Genomic DNA, 11,794 nt, shown 5'->3' with positions numbered 1-11,794 from the left:
GCTTTGTAAGTAATTAGCAAGATTTTAAAATCTATACGATGTTTAACAGGAAGCCAATGCAGTGTTGACAGAACTGGGCTAATATGGTCATACTTCCTAGTTCTAGTAAGAACTCTAGCTGCTGCATTTTGTACAAGCCGTAGTTTATTTATCAGGCGAGCAGAACAACCACCCAGTAAAGCGTTACAGTAATCTAGTCTTGAGGTCATGAACGCATGAACTAACTGTTCTGCATTTTTCATTGAGAGCATATGTCGTAGTTTAGATATATTTTTAAGATGGAAGAATGCGGTTTTACAGATGCTGTAACTCATCTTCATCATCAGTCTTCACTTTCTTCATTCCAGACAGCATGTCATTCATGGATATGTTTGTTGTTGCTATGCTTTTTTTGTTTGTTTGTTTGCTTGTTTGTTTTGGGCAACATGCTTGTTGCAATTATCAATCATATTTGAAAATAGTGGTCCTGACAGAAACCAAGCATAGCCTCAGTTCTGGCAGGTCACGTCAGTCAAGCTCGCATCAGCTGACTTCCAGGTGACTCACGTCTACCTATAGGAATACGACGCCTATCACAGCATCCATATATAAGCTCTTATATATTATCAGTAGCTAATTACCCTCCTCCATCCCCAGCTCCCCCTCTCGTCAGTCAGGATTTGGCCTTCTAATTCCCCTTGAACCAGACTAATTAAAGGGTTAGTTCACCTGAAAATGAAAATTCTGTCATTTATTACTCACCCTCATGTCGTTGCACACCCGTAAGACTTTTGTTGATCTTCGGAACACAAATTAATATATTTTTGATCAAATCTGATGGCTCCGTGAGGCCTCCATTGCCAGCAATGAACAAGTGTCTCTGGAACAGTTTTATATTTGATCATTTATAATTATGTGTATAATGGATTATGAACATGCACACTGAAAAAGCAAATGCATGGCTTATAATTAATTATGAAAATAATATAAATGTAACTATTACTGTTCTTATAATACAGTATAGGTCTTAATGAGTCTTTATAAATATATTTATAGATTAGTAATACTTACTTATAAAATGAGGCTATAATTCATTATAAGCATGATCTTCATAGAAAGTGTTTCAAGAAATTTCAGTGTGAACACAATCATACTATTTATACTACAAAACATCATAAAATAGTGCATAAATATACTAAAGGCTGTAAAGAATCATAAATATGAAGAGAACACCTTTTCAAAATCTGAAAAACCTCAGTGTCTAAAAAGAAAAAGAAAAAAACTTAAAGAATTTGTCATTCTGTCAGTTAAACTAAGCAAAACATTGTCATGTACAGGAAAGAATTTGGCTGTTGCCATAGTATTTTCACCATAATGTTGTTTAAAGAGTAGGTACAATTTCAGTGACTGTCTGTGGGTGGGAATACAAAAATGCAGAAGTAAAATGTGTTTCACAAAAGCCCAGGAGCTTTCCCCCAGATGACACATTTTTATCCCACATCCAATTCTGACTGGAACTCAGCATAGCCTTTATCCGTGGTAAAACCACAGTGACACAGAATTTGTGACTTATCGATTTATTAAATGTAAAGCATTTTAAAAACATTTTTAAGAGTCTGATCAGCATCCTTTTAACTGTTTACATTCTCTCTCTCTCTCTCTCTCTCTCTCTCTCTCTTAGTGGTCTTCTGTTGATAAATGAAGATGAAAGATGTTTGATTTATAATATACTCAGTTCAAGCTATTATGGGGAAAAAAAACACCCTTTATAATGGAGTGTTATGGCACAGACCGACAGAAAGCTCCAGGATTTGCCGATTATGGTGCTAAATATTGATCTGCTCTTCACATGTGTCAAAACTCCCTCCTCCCTTAATTAGAATTTTCCCTGTGTGCCACAGACAGGTACTGCTGGAATACATTACGGCCATGTGTGGCGGGTAGCGCGGGAACTGCCCAGGATAATTGCGACCTCTTGTCTTCTCCCTTTCCTCTTGAGTTTTGAGATGACTCCAACCTGTCTATCTGACGTCTTCCAACTCTGTGATAATCAGACTTATTTTCCTCCTTTTATCACAGAATCATCTCTCCCCCCACCCCCCACCCCCCTTCCCTGTCTTACTCTCTCTTTCTCCTTAGTAAAAGGGATAGTATCTTTTTTCACATTCCTTGCTCTTGCTGCTTTTTTTCTTTTATTGTTTTTCTCTCTTCACCTGCTCCATTAACTCTTTGTTTTTTTTTGTTTTTTTCTTAGTTTTCTCACTTTGTCTTTATCACTCTTTGTAGGTCAGGACTCAGCAGGTCAAATCAGGGTTAGCTGCGACACGTGGTGGCTTTGCTTTTAGGTGAGTGTGTGCGAAGTAAGGTGATTCTCTGTATTTGTCTGAGTCACTGACCTGGGCTGTGCATGACACACCACACAGAGAAAGAATCCACCTCTTAGACAATGTTAAGTATACAGATTATTCCATTATTGATTTCACTTTAGTATCTGATATGGCTAGATATTAGGGGTGGGAATCACCAGAGGCCCCATGTGATACAACTGCAAATGTCCCCAAAGGAAAAACAAAATTCAATGTAAATGATTTTATCTAATAAGATAAAGTTCTTAGTCTGTTCATTTTTCATCTTCATATCCATTTTGTTCAACCCTTCCTTGTTTAATATTTTCCTTCCTCTTATTTTTGACATATATTTAAATAGAAATTACAGTTGTAAAATCTTATTATTATTTATTTTTTTTTTTTTTTCACATTTCAGTTTTCACACTCAATTCAATGTATTTGTATTCAAAATACATATTGTTGTAAGCAGTTTTACAGAGAACAACCCTTACACCATTACAACAAGTCAGTTAAGAAATGTTATTATGTGCTGGATAATATTTATATTACTTCTATAGGAAACTACATCAATTTGCCAATAACAGCATACAATTGGACACTAGGTGGTCGCTATACAGTGGGTACGGAAAGTATTCAGACCCCCTTAAATGTTTCACTCTTTGTTATATTGCAGCCATTGTACACACCGCACCCCATATTGACAGAAAAACACAGAATTGTTGACATTTTTGCAGATTTATTAAAAAAGAAAAACTGAAATATCACATGGTCCTAAGTATTCAGACCCTTTGCTCAGTATTTAGTAGAAGCACCCTTTTGATCTAATACAGCCATTAGTCTTTTTGGGAAAGATGCAACAAGTTTTTCACACCTGGATTTGGGGATCCTCTGCCATTCCTCCTTGCATATCCTCTCCAGTTCTGTCAGGTTGGATGGTAAACGTGGGTGGACAGCCATTTTTAGGTCTCTCCAGAGACACTCAATTGGGTTTAAGTCAGGGCTCTGGCTGGGCCATTCAAGAACAGTCACGGAGTTGTTGTGAAGCCACTCCTTCGTTATTTTAGCTGTGTGCTTAGGGTCATTGTCTTGTTGGAAGGTAAACCTTCGGCCCAGTCTGAGGTCCTGAGCACTCTGGAGAAGGTTTTCGTCCAGGATATCCCTGTACTTGGCCGCATTCATCTTTCCCTCGATTGCAACCAGTCGTCCTGTCCCTGCAGCTGAAAAACACCCCCACAGCATGATGCTGCCACCACCATGCTTCACTGTTGGGACTGTATTGGACAGGTGATGAGCAGTGCCTGGTTTTCTCCACACATACCATTTAAGGATTATGGAAGCCACTGTGTTCTTAGGAACCTTAAGTGCAGCAGAATTTTTTTTTTTTTTTTTTTTTTTTTTTTTTTTTTTTTGTAACCTTGGCCAGATCTGTGCCTTGTGTCTCTGAGCTCTTCAGGCAGTTCCTTTGACCTCATGATTCTCATTTGCTCTGACATGCACTGTGAGCTGTAAGGTCTTATATAGACAGGTGTGTGGCTTTCCTAATAAAGTCCAATCAGTATAATCAAACACAGCTGGACTCAAATGAAGGTGCAGACCCATCTCAAGGATGATCAGAAGAAATGGACAGCACCTGAGTTAAATATATGAGTGTCACAGCAAAGGGTCTGAATACTTAGGACCATGTGATATTTCAGTTTTTCTTTTTTTAACACATCTGCAAAAATGTCAACAATTCTGTGTTTTTCTGTCAATATGGAGTGCTGTGTGTACATTAATGAGGAAAAAAAATGAACTTAAATGATTTTAGCAAATGGCTGCAGTATAACAAAGAGTGAAAAATGTAAGGGGGTCTGAATACTTTCCGCACCCACTGTAGAGTTATTTTTGTTGTGAAATAGCCTACACAAAAAGATTTCAAGAGTATAACAAGAATCACTGACCGTATAACAGCCTGTATGTGAGCTATCAGTTAGGTTTTAAGTAGCCTATCCTTCACCCTCTTATTGTTTCATGATGTCAGAAACCCGGAAGACTAATTCGCCACTGGTTCTTTCAAGATTTTCCTATGCAGTTTTATATTGTTTTTTGTTTGTTTGTTTGTTTCCAATTTATGAGTAAAATAAATTACCTGTGGGAAACATAACTTGATGATATTCTGATGTACAAAATAAACTACAAACATTTTTGAAAACATTTATTTATAATAAGTTCTTTTAGTAACAATAAAACATTTTGGGTATGATTGTGTGCAGTTTACGTTGTAGAACAAAACGTCAAAGTACTGTCAAGTTATGTTTACCACAAACTTTGTTTTACTCATACATTATAAAACCCCATGAAAGGAACCAACAGCAAATTAGTTTTCTGGGTTCTGACGTCATTTCTGCACCACTCTGTTAGACACATTTTGCTGCTTCTGTTGTCTTTCACGTCAAACGTATTATGGACGAGCGTGCTGGCAATGTAAATATGGCAGTGTATTATATAGACAGTTTCTTTGATTCTAATCGTTAGTGAAAGTTCCGTTGCATCGCAGCATTCAGCTGGCTTGCATTTCCAAAGTTCCTATTCATACAATAGAACGCTATCTTAGAATGTATATGATGCTATTTTAAAAGTTCATTATTTAGATTATTGGGTGTAACAGAATAGGTTAACTTGCTTTAATGTTCAAAAAACACATTATTTTTCACATACTGTATGTACATTATTCCATCTCCTCTATTCCCAGTCTGTCTGAAATGCACTGATTTCTAAAAAGCCTCTCCTTTCGAAAAGCTTAGAGTCCTCTGATTGGCCAGCTGACTCAGTGTGTTGTCATTGGCCAAACACCTGTGTGTGTCAGAAATGTAATGCCCCTTGCCATAATCTCAAGCTTCTGAAGCTTCTGAAATTTTTATTTAATTTTATAATTAATTAAAAAAGAATTTGTACCTGTACGATATTACGCTGTGCCCACATTAGACCAGCATTTTGGAAAATGGATAGATGGATGATTCAGCTGCAGGGCTATCTCCTGGCTAGAAGCAGAAATTCATTCAGCACGACACTCACAGTACATTATGGGTATTGTCAAGCCATTGAGTGTACATCAGTTGTATGCGTTATTGCGATGCATTAAGGGATTGAATGAGTTCACTCGATAACATCCTATATGGTTTCGGACACCACTACAAATGGCTGTTCCTTCAAATAGTGACCTATTTCAGGGTATAGGGGGGCAATGTTGGACACGGCCACAGTTAATATTGTTGACAGTTTTAACATATCAGTTTGAGCCCTAGTCAGATTCTGAAAATGTGGATGATCAAGCCTATCTATCGGAACCAACTTTGCAAGCAAAACTTAAAACTTTTCACAGTAGTAAGTAGTTTTTGTAGTGTTTGAGAGCTAACACCCTCTGCCTTTCTTAGTAAGTTCATGACACCAACCTGTCTGCTAAAGTTGTGCACGAAATTTCAATATATCCACTCACCTTAAAACTTAAAATAGTCTAGAAACATACTAACTTTTTGTTGAATAATGATTATTAAAAGTTAACCATTTAGGACTGATTCAGTTTATATAGAGTTCTATGTTTTCGAGTAAATGAATATTTTGGTAAGGCACTGATCCACCTGTCCATACAGACAAGCTGCGGCTGGAGTTAATAAGCCTATACTTAATATTGATTTTGTCAACTGTTAATAGTACACTAGTATACAGATTACCTAAAAAAAAAAAATAAATAAATAAATAATAAAACCCTCACAAATGTCCAGTTTTCATTTTATGCAAGCAATAAGGTACGAGAGACTGTGCTGTATCGTGAATAAGTCACGGCTGAAGGGCGTTGTTAGGCACAACATGAAGCGGAGTGCCTGCAACCCCTCCAGCTGTGACTTATTCACGATACAGCACTAGCCTCGAGTACCTTATTGCTTTTATAAAACGGTCACCACACAATACAAAAAAATAAAAGCCAAAAAATACATATCAATGCAACTTTCATGAAGTAAAATCACTAAAAGCCTTCCTTCCACCAGAAAAAAATAGTCCCTGACTGGGAACAGCAACAGAAGTTACATTATTACGCCATTAGATGGTTACAAAGACTGTCTCTATGAGTGATTCACTCAGTCGCAAAGACTTTTATATTGAAAAGACTGAATTGCTGTGAACACGGAACAAGACGCAACTGACAAATGTTTTGACTAGCGCTGTCAGTCACAGGAAAACCCCTTAACTGTTATTGCAGCGGACATTTAAACAGATTTTTTTATGATGAACATAGGACTGACCTGAAGGAAAATGCTAAATCTGAATGCAGGTAATAAACTCGATCTCTTTCTCACAATACTCTTCTACATAATACAGTAAGCTTCAATGAACAATATAAATTGAGAACAGTTTACATTGCTAAGGTTGCTAGGGTGTTGTGTAGTGATACACAGAACCGTTGGATAAAGCAGTCATAGCCATGTTTTAGCGTGAATAAAACACAGCTATTGACCAATCAGAATCAAGGACAGGAACTAACCATTTTATAAAGTATCTTTAAACATGAGTTTTCAACATAAAATCAACATTGTTGGTTATGTACACAGTATCAGTAAGATCTGTAGTTTCTAGAATCATATGCAACTATGCATCTATACAACCCAGGTGTTAGAGCTGTCACACAGCAGTAGCACACTTTTCTTATAAGAAAGCATGAGTGCAGGTTGGAGTCTGGAATATGTGATCTGGAATATGTGATCAGCTGCAACATTAAAACCACCTGCCTAATGTCGTGTAGGTCCCCCTCATGCTGCCAAAACATATCTGATGCATCGAGGCATGGACTCCACAAGACAACTGAATGAGTCTTATGGTATCTGGCACCAAGACATTAGCATCAGATCATTTAAGTCCAGCAAGTTGCAAGGTGTGGCCTCCATGGATTGGATTTGTTGGTCCAGCACATCCCATAGTTGCTCAGTCGGATTGAGATCTGGTAAATTTGAAGGACGAGGCAACAATTTGATATCTGTGTCATGTTCCTCAAATCAACAATCTTAAGGTAGGAGTTCTATACGTATCAAAGTAACATCCACATGAATGCCAGGACCCAAGGTCACCAGTCTCTCTGCGGTTTCTATCATGGACACCATAAAGTTTTTCTGCAACTTGAGCTACAATAGCTCTTCTGAGTGATCAGACCAGACGGGCTAACCTTCGCCCTACCGCATGCATGAGTGAGCCTTGGGCGCCCATGACCCTGACGCCGGTTCACCGGTTGTCCCTCCTTGCACCACTCTTGTAGGTGCTAACCACTGCATACTGGGAAGGCCCGGCAAGACTTGCCATTTTGGAGATGCTCTGACCCAGTCATCACAATTTGACCCTTCTCAAAGTCACTTAGATGTTTACGTTTACCCATTTTTCTTGCTTCCAGCACATGAAATTCAAGAACTGACTTCATTTGCTGCCTAATATATCCTACCCCTTGACAGGTGCCATTGTAACAATGTAATACATGTTATTCACTTAAACTGTCAGTGGTTTTAATGTTGTGGCTGATCAGTGTATATTCTGTTGTTACATTGTACTTGCATTTAAAGTACCCGTGTGTAATACATGTAAATTCTCTTTTCATATCGACAGAGGGCTTGCTGGGCTCACATGGCACCTCTCTGTTTATAAGTTCTTTTAGATTTCATGTGTGCTGTGGATGGACGGGCTTCAGGGTCTGTGCTGCTCATTATAATTGGTTTTCTGCTTGAACTTTCAAAATCAGCCGTGTCAAAGCAGAGGAGTATTTCTCCTGTGCTTCAGTCTGCAATGTCCAACCATGCCTTTTCACAAAGATGCTGCGTTACTGAATGCTGACTACTCCCTGTCATGAAGAAAAATTAGTAGTAAAGAAAGAAGCACTTTATTTATTTGTTTATTTACTTACAGTTCTAACAATCTATCAGAAAATATAATGTATTTAAATTTCAATTGTATTGTGCCATCTTAAGTCAAGTCATGTCAAGTATGTAATGTTTTATACATTACAGATCGTTATAGCTTTATACATAACCCTAACATTTCAAAGCAGCTTTATGGTAATAAACAGGGAAGTAGTGATCAACGATGCTCACAGAATTCAACTGTGCTGTAAAGCAGCTCTTAATAAAGAAAATAGTGTAATTGTTCAGCTAGTCAGTTCAAGTTTAATTCAGTTCATTAAGTGTGTAAAGTTTATAAATTATGCAATGTGTTCAGTTCAGCTATAAAACAGCTCAGGAGAAAACATGTCATCAATTCAGTTCTCATCAAATAGTGTCAGTGCAGTCAAGTCAATAATATTGCTAAATTTTAAGTGTCCCAAACTAAGCAAGGCAAAGGCAAGGAACCCAATCTCCATCAGGTGACAGAAACAGAAAAAAAAAAAAAAAAAAAAAAACACCTTGCGAGAAACCAGGTTCAGTTGGGGGATCAGTCCTCCTCTGGCCAGATAAGTAACATGGTGTGATTCCAGGCTGCATCACAAGTCAGATTCTGGATTGATATCATTCAGAATATTTCATCCATTTCGTCACGCCGGTTAAATTAAAACATTAATATATGGTGTGCGTATCTGGACACAATTACGTCTTCAGAAATGTAACAGTGTTGATAATTACAAGGTTGCCAGTTTCACTGTTTTGTACTAAAGGCTTTACTCATGTATGTAAAATTGTTAGAAAGAGAATTTAATTGTAATGCTTCTAGGAATAAAAGAGAGAGTTGATGTGTGGATCTAAATGCAGCTCTTTTATTAAACAAAGAAGATAATCCAAGAAAAAGAAAGTACAAATCAATGGGAATGCAACAGAACAACCTAGCAAATATATTTAGCCAAGATAAGACAATAACCAAAAAGCACTAAACTGCTCATGCTGTTGCTCTCTCTATCTTTCTATCTCTCTCTCTCTCTCTCACTCACTCACACACACACACACACACACACACCCACACCCACAAACCAACTATTTTGAGTATTACAGGCTTTCTTTTTCACAGAGATGAACTTTATCCTCAGATCAATGAGGCTCAGATCAATGAGGCCTACGATCAATCAGTTTCAAAAAGAAATACAAAACCTGTCCTAATTGAAAGAAAACAACTTGACAAAAATATTGAATCCAATATTTAATGATAATATTGCATAATGAGCGATTTACAAGCAATTTTTAAAAGGCTGGTCATTTTTGACTGGGAACACCAAAGGTGTTACAGGGTTTTCAATGCAGCTTATGTGTAAAAATGCACTTGTTTTAGTCTTATTCTGTGGAAAAATGTTTTCTTAATTAAGTTGATTGAACACGCTATTTGTGTGTGTGTGTGTGTGTGTGTGTGCGTGTGCGTGCGCGTGTGCGAGTGTGTGTTAATGTGTAAGGGTGAGGAAATAAAAAAAAAATATTACTGCTGTGTTTAGACAAATGAATTGACACAAAGTGTTTTCATCATCTATTCATTCGAAAAGTCATACTCTGTCTTTTACAATCTTTACCTAACAATACTCTACTCGACAACATAAAAACAAAAATGCATTCACTATTTTATCATATTATTTTCAGAATCAAATGGAATATTTACAAATGCCAAATGTCAGAAATGAGGCGTGCAAGGTTTTAAATCTTTATTCCTTCAGGACAAAAGCCTGTGCAATTTACCAAGCACGAACACATTACTCGTGCATGGGTATGTCTCATAGAGAGAGTGAGAGGCAAACGGAGCGAGATTGAGAGAGACAGTGGTTTATAGATGGTGTTGCAGGTTCAGTGTAAGTACATGCTGACGGGGGGAATGTTGCCCATCACTTTGACATTTTACATCATGACATCAGATGGCTGATGGCCAACATGCACTCTAACTTAAAAACGTTTAGTCATCAAAATATGCCTATAATTTGTGTGTCTGTGTTGTCTTCAGAGCTTGTGTTTGGTCATCAACTTTGAAAAGCTCAGTTATTTAACGTAATTATTCTGATTAGTCATACAAATTAAATCATTTTTTTATACACACACACACACACACAAACAAAAAATCACAATTCACCCGGTCATCTGCCACACTGAGACATTTGTGTTGTACCATTTACCAAAGTTAATCTCTTTCTATGTTCCTGTAAGACATAAATGAATGTTTTTTTTTCTACTCCACTGACCAGTTAGGGAAGGTTCATTAAAAGCAACTGAATCGGAAACATGCCTGCCCTGGGAAATATTAACTGCTTCCGCACGTTGCTGAGATGGAAATTATCACCTTAGTTTATCAATCAGATCAGAAGACATAATGACCCCGTTCAATACTTCAATAAAAGCTGCATGGGCTGTGGATCTGTTTAACATGCAAACCCATATCCACAGCAGACACAGTCTGCATTAAATACAGTGGACCAGCTTTTTCTTCAAGAGGACCAGTACAAGTACTCAGCTCATAATTATATATATATATATAGAGTCAAACCTTGAACATTTCATTCATTAATACAGTTTCACTATAGTTTTTTTTTTTTAAAGGTAACAAAATATGACAAATTCTGAGTTAAACTGTGTCAGAAAAAAAAAAAAAAAAATCTTAATTATGTCAGATAACACTCCTTTTTTATCAACTTGGTGTGTCATGCCTGGTGTGTCAGTGACATAGAACTGTCATCAGCATCCAATGTGCATCAGGCTACAGAAAGCTGAAAAGGTCAGAATCCAGATATCTACTGAACCTGGAACCTCTCCTGGAGATAGATATGAACAACAACGATAACAAATTTACTTACTATAACACATTTAAATTTGGACATTGTGCAGAACAAAATGAAACAAACAAAACTTATATTAAATAATCTGTTCGTCAACAATGTTTTTCAACTTTTTTTTTTTTTTAAGTTAATTCATTTGAAGGGTTAATGAATTGCATGTTTTATGTATTTTATAGTGTTTCCTGAGGTGCACTTATTATAAAAACTGTCATAATTTGTCTCCTTTAAGACTTCAGTGTAAATTCCCACTGCTATGATTGGGTAATGTGTAGGCACAATCATTGTTTCTAGTGGGAGTTTTGGGGAGAGTGCAGAAGACATAGACACTGAAATCACCCTGATCTGAAGTGATTGACAGCTCCAGCGATAATAATTGAAGCATTCTTTGCATTGCTTTCTGTATATAATTTAGTCACAATATAAATAACAGCTGATTTTACTAAGAGGAACAGTGTAAAGCTGACCATTTAGTCAATGGCTTGATTCACTGATGCATGAACAGCAATAAAGAACGTCTGGCTATACATGAGTTCTTAGATATCAAAATTACTGGTCACAGATTAGGCATTAGAAGTAAATGCCTCTGTTTTATAAATAACCTCTAACAGAGAACACACAATTACAGTATACACATTCATGAGTCTTATGGTAAATTCATATTACTTTAAAATTAGGTGTCTTTAACAACTAAAATACTAAATACTAAAATTTAAATCAA

Source organism: Megalobrama amblycephala, linkage group LG6 (assembly GCF_018812025.1).
Source record: "Megalobrama amblycephala isolate DHTTF-2021 linkage group LG6, ASM1881202v1, whole genome shotgun sequence".
Classification (NCBI taxonomy): Eukaryota; Metazoa; Chordata; class Actinopteri; order Cypriniformes; family Xenocyprididae; genus Megalobrama; species Megalobrama amblycephala.
The sequence above is the reverse complement of the archived record's forward strand: the minus strand, read 5'-3'. Positions refer to the sequence as shown.